We start from the raw sequence: 11,523 nt of genomic DNA, 5'->3' as shown, positions 1-11,523 counted from the left end.
ATGCAGCGAAGTGGGGGAGGGGAGGTTCCCCGGTGGCGCCGGAGGAGAAGAGCTCACTCCGCCTCTCCTCTTCCGCGGTGCGGAGCTGCACAGGGAGTGCGGAGGCCGAGCCCCCCTTGACCCTGGAGGAGCGGCGTGCGGCCTGGGGGAGGGGCTGCGGGCCACCTGAAGAAGGCCTCGATTCCCAAGTGGACTTGACCTCGGAGACCGCGGACGTGGGTTATGCTTTCCATCGGGGCTCTCACTCGCAGGGCCCAGGTCCTACTGGGGGTAGGGACCCCCTCACTGCTCAGGGAGACCTGAGAGCCACAGCAGTAATTCCCAGAATCCCGACCGTCACCCTGTGCCCGTCACTGCCCACTCTACACCGTGCACACGGCCCTCACAAGCACATACTCACCTGTGGGATCTTTGCCTGGAATTTCTTGCACCTGTTATAAGACCTAAGGGAGGAGACAGGTGGTGAGGTCCCTCCCTGACTCTGCAATTATGTGCTCTCCCCTCCCAGACCCACTCTGTGTAGCAAGATCTTTGCATCCTTATTGCTGGTGGTCATAGGGGCTCAGGGCTCACTGAGGGGCCCCTGCTAGGGGATCCATGAGTGACTGGGGTTAGAGACAGAGGAGAGAGCGTGCTTAGGGCCCAATCTCCAAATCCTAGGATCGGCGACCTTGGAATTAATCACCCCCTCCCTCCATCAGAGCCTTGGTCCCTGGCCTCTATCCACAGGCCGGGGCTCCCACCTCGACTCCCTCTCAACACTCCTTTCATGCCTGAACCCAGATATTCCTCCCTTCCATACCCCCCATCCCCCAACCGTCCCAAGAAAGGGAGGAGTGAAAACAGCTGTTGCTTCAGAATGATAGGCAAAGATGCTGTACGTTCCCAAATATATTGTAAAATTGATTTAAAATAAACATGGGAACATCCCATCCTTCTTTGTGCAAAAAAAATCTTTCCTGATTAGCCTTCTCCTTCCCAGGCACGGCCCACCCGGAGGAGGCCCGGTGGCTGGGCAGGCACAGCCAGGTGACTGGGGAACGAGACGTCCGAAAGGCTTGTTCCCATCACACTAGGCTTCCAAAGATGTTTGCAGCCACAGACCTCCTGGACTGGCCTGCTCTGCCCCAAAGGAACTGGATCAGCCTAACAGATGCTGAACGCTGGTTCCCCCTTTCCCCCCTCCACCGTGGGGACAGGAAGGAACGCTGGGTTACCTAATCCAAGGAGCCTTCCAGCAATTATTTCATGAGAAAGTCAAGTGCCAAAAGGCGTTCATGTTGTGTGTGTGTGTGTGTGTGTGTGTTCCAAGTAGCTGTGTGGACAGGGTGAGCCAGATTGCTCCCTGCATTCTTTCTTGGGGTAGAATCTTTGATAGAGACTAGGAGAGAGGCTGTTGCTGCAGCTTCTGCCCCGAGTAACACTCAGAGCCCCTCCAGGTCTGAGCCCAGGAGCCTGGAGTTCAGAGACCCAGCTCTCAGCCAGAAAAGCCCAGCCTCTTCTTTTGCAGGACCTGAGGAAGGACCAGGTGGGGAAGTCTGGGAGGGGCTGGACAGCTTGGTCCCTGGCCCTACAGTGGATGTGCATCTGGGCCGGTGCCTGGACGGGCAGCATAGGTGAGGGTGGTGGTGGAGGGGGGGCAGGGGTCCAGCCTTCTCTCCCAGCCTCCAGGAGAAGAAAGGCTGGCCAGGTCTCTAGAGTGGGACCCCTAATGGGTGATAGAATCTAGAGACTGGTTGCCCAGGATCCATCCACACTCTCCCACCTCAGCTGGATTGTCTCCTGATCCACTGTGACAACATCTGGGTAGGGCTGCTTGGGGGCTGGGCAGGGCTCCATCTGCGGCTGCAGTAGGAACTCTGTCAAGGGCAGAGATGGGGCTCACGGTGGGTTCTGGGCAGACAGTACAAGAAGCAAACCATCTCCCTTGGCCCCTCTCCCTCGGCAGTAAGACCACTGAGTCAGTAGCTGGAGATGAGCCTAGGAGAGGAGAGATGAACCAGGAGTGGGAGGAAGAGGGGCAGAGGGTCAGGGAGAGGAGGAGGGAGGGAGGAGGCACCGATTCTGGGGCGGGGAGGGGGGCACTGAAGACCAGCGCCACCCAAGGGCTGGCTCCCCGCCAGTTCGGCTGAGGCTGATGCTCATCCCAGGCCCCAGGGGCTCCTCTCTGCTGCCCTCTCAAGGCCCCTCCTCTCACCCTCCCCCGGCTCAGCTCCTGCCCAGTACCAGACCGGGGCGGCGGGGGGGAGGTGAGGGCTGATGGACCCAGTTGACCTCCCTCCACATTCACCAGCCCTGATGTCAGCAGGCTAGCAAGGACGACCTCCTGCCAAGTCCTGGGGTCTCTGGCACCTGCCCTTCCAGCTCCCCCTCCCCTGGTTCCGACCCGTCCACTGTCTGCTGGTCCCTTGATCTGCTCTGGTGCTGGGCTGGGGGCAGGATTTGGGACAAGCCTTCCTGTGTCCCCTGCCAGTTACCTCCTGAAATCAAATCCCAGCCAAGCCAAAACCATGAAGCCAGGGACCTAAGTGGGGAAATTGAGGCCCACAGGGACAGGCCCCAGGTCACACAGCAAGGGATGCAAAGACAGGACTGGAACCCAGGGCCCTGGCTCTGCTCCCAGCACCCCTTGGAGGTAACAGTCAAATCCAGCCAAGTCTGGGCAGTGCCTCCTGTTCCCAGGTTGCCCAGAGGCTCCAATCCCCTGGAATGGCTCCTCGGAGCTCTCCAGAACCACCCTCATGGCCCTCTGGCAGGAGCCCCTGAGGACCATCCCTCCTGCCTCCCCTCCTGCCTCCTCTGCTTCTCCTCCCCGGTGACCTTCCTGAGTGACTGTGCTTTCATTCATCCCTTAACTGTGGTCCCCGGGGCTCTGAGCTGGGCCTGTCCCCCTTTCACCCGCAGACCCTTTCTGGGTGGTGTCACCCCCCCACACACACCCATACTGATGACTTCCCCTCCTCCACCTCCAGTCCAGCCCCTCTCCATATACCCACCCGCCTCCAGCCCTCAGCCCTGAAGGTCCCATCCGCTCCCCAGACTCCTGACGTTCTGAGAACACACATAGGGCTTACGGGGAGGGGAAAGGACTTAAGAAGTGGGCTGGTGCAGTCCTCTGCCGTCCTGGGCCCACCTACCTGGGACCGCTCCTGGTCCCCGTACATGGGTGAGGTACGTACGCACACTTGCGTGCACGTGTTGGAGCCCATCCTCAGAGAGCAGGGTCTGTCTCTGCTGTGCATCCATTCCCACAACTGGAGAGGCAACTGGCTTCAGAAAGTACTCCATAAACCTGTGTGATTGAATGCCTGGGAAAGGGGACTCATTGGAGAGCCAGTGGAACCAACAGGACTAGTGAATGGATGGACTCAGTGAGATGGGTCACAGAGAGGATGCATTAGAGGGGGCTCACATGTACTACACAGGGCCTGTCTCCAAGGTCACATCAGCCTTTGCACTGAGTCAAAGGCAGCTGCCGACCTCACTGGTCACCTCACCCCTCCAAGCCCCTCTGCCAGGAAGGGCTCAGGTTGCAAAGTCATGGGGCGGGCCAGACCCATTATCTGTCAGACCCCGATTGGCCCTGCCATGGCCTCCATGTAGCCCTCAGCCTGATGGGACGGGCTAATGGGCCTGGCAGTCTGGCTTTGTAACTGGGAAGGTGTGTGAAGGCAGCCACACCACACTCCTCAGGGTCCCCAGCTGCAGGCACCCACAGGGAGTAGGCTAACAATGACCCAACGGAGAACTACACTCCAGGACTGGACCCCTCCCTCCCGGCAAGCATACCATCCCCGGCTCCTCCTCCCAAATCCTGAAATCCAGCCTCTGCCCTGGAAACCATTGCCTTGTTATGAGACCCATAGGGGTGTGGACACAGGGCCTGCGTTTATCTTTTCCTGACGGGTTGCTGGGTTCAGGAGCCAAGGGGAGTGCTAAGCAGGGAAGCAGGAGCGTGGTACAGGCTGTGCAGGAGCCCTGGGTGGGCCAGTCTTGGGGCCCCCGGGCCTCATCTCCAGCCAGGACCCAGGAGAGGAGCACAGAGGCTCTGCGCCCTGCCCTGCAGCTCTGCCTGCCTGAATCGGAGCCACTGGGGCTGATCCTGGAAACTGAGGCCCCCGGGAGGGAGGACAGAAGAGACCTCTGCCCCCTGGGTCACTCCAACTCCCCACTACCGAACCCTCCTTTAAACTCCATCCCAGGGACACGCTGCCGGACACACGTGTAAATTTGTAATGTTCCTCTTTCTCCCGTGTATCTGAGGATGTGTCTGTGCACGTTATCAGGCTTGCGTGTACAATACCTGTGTGGGTGTGTTGGTGTAGAGGGAAGACGTGGAAGGTACAGAGTCTACAGTACCTGCACGCGTATGTAGTGTGGGCACATTTTCAAGCACCCGTGGTTCTAGGAGGGATTTTTATGCATTTGCTCATAAGTGGTGAATGTGTTTCTAGACACACATGTATGCGTGCTTGCGGTACATGTGTCAACACAGGATGGGCACATGCCTGTATGTGTAGTTCGAGTGCCTACATATGCTCACGTATATCAGATGTTTGTGTGTACATCGTGTGAGTTTGATCACACATGTCACGTGCCCTATTTCTCGCTGCTTCTTTAACCAGACCTGGAAGTCTGTCTCTAGAAGGTATGGATCCTGGGTGCTCTGCAGAGACTTGCATATAAGATTCTAAGGGTGGTCTTGATGGGGGAAGGGGGTAAAAGGGTGGAGCTTCCCGCCCTCCCGGACCAATACGGGGCCCTCTTGGTCCCAGCGGAGGAGCATCTCCCACGGGTCTCTGTTGAAAGCCAGGCTACACAGAGAGAAAAGGAAAAACAGCACACAAGCCTGGGTGGAGGCGCCTGCCTCTTCCGGGCAAAGGCAGGGGCTGCAGAGGGTGTGGGGTGGAGACAGCTGCTTCCAGCCCAGATAAGGCTGTGGGCTCACATTTTCCATTTCCAGGAACCTCCCCCTCAGGGCCCGGAAAGGTCTCCGCTGACTCACCCCAGCTCCCTGCCCCCACCCTGGGATCTGCAGCGCCAAGAGGGGAAAACGAGGTGCTGGAAGAGCCGGCACCTCACCATAGCTTGTCCTGCGCCACCGGGGACTGGGGAAGTGGTCCCTGGGGCAGGACAGGCCCAGCCTGGGGCCCCTCACAGCTAATATCCTGCCCCTTGTGCCTCTGAAAAGCCACCCAGGAAGGAGGAGGGGTCTCTCCTGTCCTCTTAGAACAACAGTCCCTGCCTGTGCGCGCTCTGTGCTCTGCCAGCCTGGCTGCCCCGGCCCAGAGGACCCTGAGACCCAGAGGGGCGAGCCGTCGTTGTCAGGGACAGGACCGGGCCTCGAACTCTGGGCTTTTTCTCCCTTCTCCCCGCACCTCCACGACTGCCCACCCAAAGCCTGCCCCCTCCAGCCCTGCCTGGCCTGCTCCCCCTCCCCCTCCCCCTCCCCCTCCCCGGGCTATTTATAGGGCCTGGCTCAGTGGCCTCCAGGAGAAGGGGAGCCAGAGCTCCAGGGCTAGAGCTCACTGGGCCTTCCCCAGGCTGGGCAGGGTCCGCTTTCAGCCCAGCAAAAGGCCATGTCACTCAGAGTGAGCAGGGGGGCTGGGGAGGCCAGGCCACGGCAGGAGGCTGGGCTAGGACCTGGGCCAGGGCCCCTCTGGAGTCCTTTGCAGTCCACAGACAAGCTGGGCTTCCTCAGAAGTGTCCTGCAGGCTCCTTGGGGCTGGGGCGGATAAGGGAGGTGTACAAGGGCACGAGCCATCCTTGGGAAGGCCTGGAGCGCGGAGGCCAACACGAGGGCCCGCCAGGCTGCCGCCTCCCTTGGAAGCCCCCAGAGTCTCCTTTCTCTAACAAAACGGTCCCTCTGGCCCATGGATCTGCTCCGCCAACAAGTGAATGGCTTAGGGTGCCATTCAAGGCCCTTCCAGCAAAATGCACAAACTCTCACATTTCTGCCATTGTGGCTGCACTGGTCCCGCTGTCTGAAGCATCCTTTCCACTTGTCATCCTGTCTGACAACCTCCCCACTCCTTCTTTAGACCTTCAGAGCCCAGTTTAAACGCCACCTCCTCTGGGAAGCCAAACCTGATGAAGCCTGCAGCACTCCCCGTCTCTCCTCCCTGCCCCACACTGCCCACTGGAATACACCCCTCCTCTCCCGCCCTGGCTCCCTCCTCCAATGTGTGGCTTGTGTCTCTCTTGAGCAGTGATCTCAGTTTGGGGCTCCTGAAAGGTCAGGGCCCCACCTCACTCAGCCCTCTGCCCCATCGCCCAGCCCGCAGCTCCACAGCCAAGGCCTGTTGAATGAGTGAGTGACGGCGAGGGGCACTGGATGCATGAGCGCAGGAACTAGTGATTGAACAGCAAATGGAGATGGAGAGAACCAGCGGGGAAAGCAAGCAGGAAAGATCCCTTCTGTGTCTCCTGAGCCCTGGAGGGACTGCCTGGTGTCCCAGTGGGCAGGAAGGTGACAGGGACAGCCCAGGCCAGGTCTCAGTGACACTGCTCGGCCCTGGGCAGCAGCCAGCTCGGTCACTCTCATTCTTTCCAGATCAAAGTTCCCCCAGGGAACAGCCCGGAACCTGACACTGCCCCGGGGTGGGGGGTTGGACCAGCTGGTGCCGTTGAGGAGGGCACTGAGAGGCAGGGCATTTGTCCCCAGCTCCACAGACACCAGGTCAGCAGCCCAGGGAGGAGGCTGGAAACGCTTCCACACACCTACTCCAGCCCCAGCCCCACTCTCGGATGAAGGGCCGCACCGGTAGGTCGGGAACCCCTGGCTCTAGGCCCTTCTGTTCCAGAATCCCCAAGGACCCCAAGCCCCTCAGGGCCTCAGGGGCTCGGCTCCCTGTACTGCCACCCCTCCACACACATCAGTTCTGACTCATCCCCACCCCATCTCCCAGCAGCTCCCATCTCAGACACCCTCCAGGTGTCTGAAACATACGTTTCTCTGTCTCCCAGCACCTGCGTCTGTTTCTGTCTTTGCACCTTTCTGTCTAGACTCTCCGTATTTCTGTGTTTCTCTGTAGTCTTTGTTCTCCCCTCAGTCCTTACTCCTGTGTCTTTTTCCATCTCTCTGTTCCCTGGACATGAAGTGGAACTATGGAGTGGTGTGTTAGCCCTTCGGTCTGCAGTGAACAGAGTTTTCCCGTTGCTGGGACTGGGCTGGGAGAGGATGGGAGAGAACAGAACCCAGTGCCCCTGCTGCAGCTAGGCCTCCCTGGTACCCTCAGCTGCTGTGTCTGAGCCAGACCTAGGTCAGCCCCACGGCCACATGAGCAGACAGAGAAGAAGTGGGCAGAGCTGGCCTGGGGTGGGAGGCTGTGTCAGTGGGCCAGATCCCTGAGTCTGCCACTCCTCTGTCCCTCTTCCTCATTCCACGCCTAGTTGTGGAAAGTCATACCACAGTCAGAGTTTGACTTCCTAGTCCCCATTCCCATGTGCAAGCTGGTGTTACACACACACAGCATAGGGGAGTGGCTCAGAGCATAGGACTCTGCATCTCAGTCATGGCTCACTCATCTTTGGACCTCAGTTTTCTTATCTGTAAAATGGGGATTATATTAATAGTATCTGTGTTCTGGGGTTGTTAAGAAGCATTAAATTAGTTCATGTCTGTAAGGCCCTTACAAACAAACGTCCTATGTCTGGCACATAGTAAGCACCCTATCTATCTGTCTGTCTACCTATCTGTTACATAAAATTAATAAATATGCATGCATGCTTCAAACTTGACTCTCAATAAAAATTACATGTTGCTTTCACCTTTATCCTGCTGCCCCAGGCTGAGCCAGACCCTGGTCACCAGCAGGTCCAAACAATTTCGATGTGAGTAGTTTTTAACTCAAGTACAGGAAAAACATATAGCTCTGGGTGTGTGCATTTCTACAGATCTGCTTGTAGAACCACGTGTCATTAATAGCAGCTGTATGACATGAGGAGAAGTCGCCATTGCTTCTGGTTGAAGACGGCTGAAACCACCTCCTTCTGCTCCAGACACGTAGACGTGAGATTGTTAAAAATTAATGAGGGGGACGTGTCTGTAGACAAGAAATGGAGACTACTCCGTAAAAGAAAGAAGACAGGAGGCCGCAGGGAGAGAAGGGGCTGAAGCTGGCAGTCCCCAGGGGCTGGGAAGAGAGCAGGGCTGAACTTGTAGGGTGTGGGCCATGGTGTAAACGCTAAGCCAGGCTGGGACCTGAGCCTGGCTGGTGTCAGGATCTGTGGTGCCAGTTGTGATGATAAACCAGAGCAGCTCTGTCCACCCTTCAAGGTCGTGGCAAAAACCAAAGCCACATACCTGTGGTTGGGCCCTCAGCAGAGCCACTAGGCTTAAAGGGACTGTCCCAGAAATGTGTCATCCACATGAGGTTGGAGGCCCACAGTGGACACTTCTGAGAAAACCCTGGTCTGGAGCCCAGCCAGATACAGACCAAGCTGAGGCCACTAGCAGATGGCCTTGGGTTTTGCAGAACCTCCAGATAACCTCACAACCAAGAATCACAGAGCACTGAGGAAGCCAACAAACTTGGCAAATGGAAGAACTGATAGCTGAGAAAACAAAGTTTTAGAGCAATTTGAAAAGCCTTTAAAGTAGGTATCGTTAAGGTCCTCAAAGAAACCGCAACCACAAAACAACAAAAGGAGGTTGTGAAATAAGAGTAGGACAGATGACAGAATCCATCACAAACACGGGAAATTAAAATTACAGATAATAAAAAACTGAAAAGGTGAGCTGAATATCTTAACTGAATAGAGCTGGAGAGAGACATAATGAATTAGAAGTTTCGAGTTGAGGAAATCTCCAAGAACTTATGACTAAGAGATCGAGAGATGGAAAATATGAAGGAAAAAAATTAGACATGAGGAGAATAGAAACAGATGTATCCGGAACAGATATATAGAAAGCGTGATGGAGAGAATTGCTAAAGAGGTCATGGTTGAGGATTTTCCAGAAATAAAAAAAAAATCCATAAATCCTTAGACTGGGAAAACTCTTAGCACATCCTAAGCACGGTGAACAAAAAACAAAAAAATCTATACTAGTTTCACATTTTAGTAAAACTTCAGAACATCAAGGATCAAGACAAAAAAATCCTAGTACCAGAAAACAAGGAATAAGAATATGACACCAGAGTCTTCATCAACAGTACTAGAAGCCAGAAGACGATAAAATATTTTCAAAGGAGTAAAGGACAACAAAGCTGAACCTAGAGTTGTGAACATGGCAATACTATCGTTTAAGAGTAATGGCAGATTAAGTACATTTTCAGACATCACTTAAAAGGAAAAATGAGCTTGGAAAGAAGCAGTGGGTTGGAATAAGAGTGAGCAAATAAATCAGCTAAATATATTGGCAAATCTAAATAACTATCATTAATGTTATTATGTTTAGTTCCTGGTCCTAAAACTTCAGATCACAAGAACATGGGAGTTGGCAGGGAAGAGCATGGAGAGCAGTCATGAGTATCATGTATCCCAAATGAACTTATTTACAAAACAGAAATAGACCCACAGACACAGAAAGCAAACTTATGGTTACCAAAGGGGAAAGGTGGGGGAGGGATAAATTAGGAGGTTGGGATTAACATATACATGCTACTATACATAAAATAGACAACCAACAAGGACCTACTATATAGCACAGGGAACCATACTTAATATTTTGTAATAACCTATAAGGGAAACTAATGTGAAAATTTATATATATACACAACTGAATCATTTTGCTGTGCGCCTGAAACACAGCATTGTAAATAAACAATACTTCAGTTAAAAAAAAAAAAAGGATTTCCATGTATCAGATGCTACTGACGTCCTAATTCACATCCTCCCTGCCTCTCCTGATTTCAGCTAAAGCTGCAACCAACTCTTCCTGGGGGGCTCTGGATGACAGGCTCAGTTTTTGCTCCAGGGCTTCTGGAGTTAACGCCTCCAGAGGCGGCCCTCAACCAGGGGGCATGGGAGCTGACGGATAAATGCTTCTCCCACTAGCTCTTCATGTGGACAATTTTGAGAGGCTTTCTACAGGCTCCTCAGAAGGTCCCCACTGGAACTGAGCCCAAATTGCCCACGGCAGAGACCTCAGTATCACACTCATAGTGGTGCTTTCTCCATCCCTCACTCTCCCGGTCTCTCTCTCCAGTTTCCTGCCGTGATTTCCAGATCAACCTTCTAACGCAAGAGTCCTTATCACAAGTTTTGCTTTCAGTAGGACTCTGAGCTAAGACACTAAGGTTCTTGTCTTCTTCAGAAGGATCATAGAGATGCAGATTGCTTTTTTACTGAGATAGTTTACATCCATTAAGTAAATTTTGCAGATGTAAAGTCAGTGGTTTTTCATATATCCACAAAGGTGTGCAACCATGACTGCTATCTAGTTCCAAAATATTTTCATCACTCCAAGCAGAAATCCTGTACCCACTAGCAGCCATTCCCCAATTCCACCACTAACCTACTTTCTGTCTCTATGGATTTGCCCATTCTGTATATTTCATATACATGGAATCATATAACATGTGGTCTTATGTGATTGGCTTCTTCCATTTGGCATGTTTCCAAGGTTCAACCATGCAACATGCATTGTGGTCCTTCATTCCTTTTCATGGCTGAATGATATTCCATTGTATAGCAGAGCAAAATATGGAGGACAGGATGAAGCTGCAAGATAGTTTAATAATCAGGAAGTAGTAACACAAACATGTCATTTAGAAATACAGAAGTAAATATTTTGCTTTATTTTTTACACCAAATTCACTCAAATTCATTTACAGACATTTAAAATGCAAAACTATCAAAATTATAGAGATAAACATAGAAAATCTACATGACCTTGGGTTTGGTCTGTAGATCATGAGCTTTGAGTTTTAATACACAGCACAAAAAGCCAATCCACAAAAGAAAAAAGTAATATTGTGGACTTTATAAAATGAAAGATTTCTACTGTGTAGGAGTAAATATTTCAAAAATCAACTCCGGAGGAAATAAGAAAGTGATTGCCAAAAAAAAACCCGTAACCCAACAAACATCTTTTTCTAAACAAACATTGAAGGAAATTACCTCATTCTTTATGTGCATGTATAACTAATGGAAATAAAAACTAAAATTAGAAAAAGAAAAGGAAAAAAACATGGTAAATAGAAGATACAAAATAAGATGTCAAAGTAAGTCCAAATATACCTATCACAATGCATTTAAGTGACTTAAATTTACCTATTAAGAAAACGAAGCCTTTCAGAATGGATAAAATCCAATCATATTCTACTAACAAGAGCAAACTTGTTGCTAAAAAGCAACTATAATATGGAAATACTGACATAGGAAGGATGGACAAAAATATCCTTCTCAGGCAAGAACAAAAGAAAGAGGAAAGCTGTTGTGGCAATAGTGAGGTCAGACAACATAGAATTCAGAACAAAAGGCATTAAGATTAAGGTGGCTATTTCATACTAATAAAATGAACAACCCGCTAACAGGATTCAGCAGTCATGAGTGCATCAATCATGTTCTTGTTTTATT

This window comes from Delphinapterus leucas, chromosome 19 (genome assembly GCF_059928025.1).
Source record: "Delphinapterus leucas isolate spDelLeu-1000000601 "Yukka" chromosome 19, BTC_Dleu_Yukka2, whole genome shotgun sequence".
Taxonomy (NCBI): Eukaryota; Metazoa; Chordata; class Mammalia; order Artiodactyla; family Monodontidae; genus Delphinapterus; species Delphinapterus leucas.
This window is presented reverse-complemented; position numbering follows the sequence as displayed.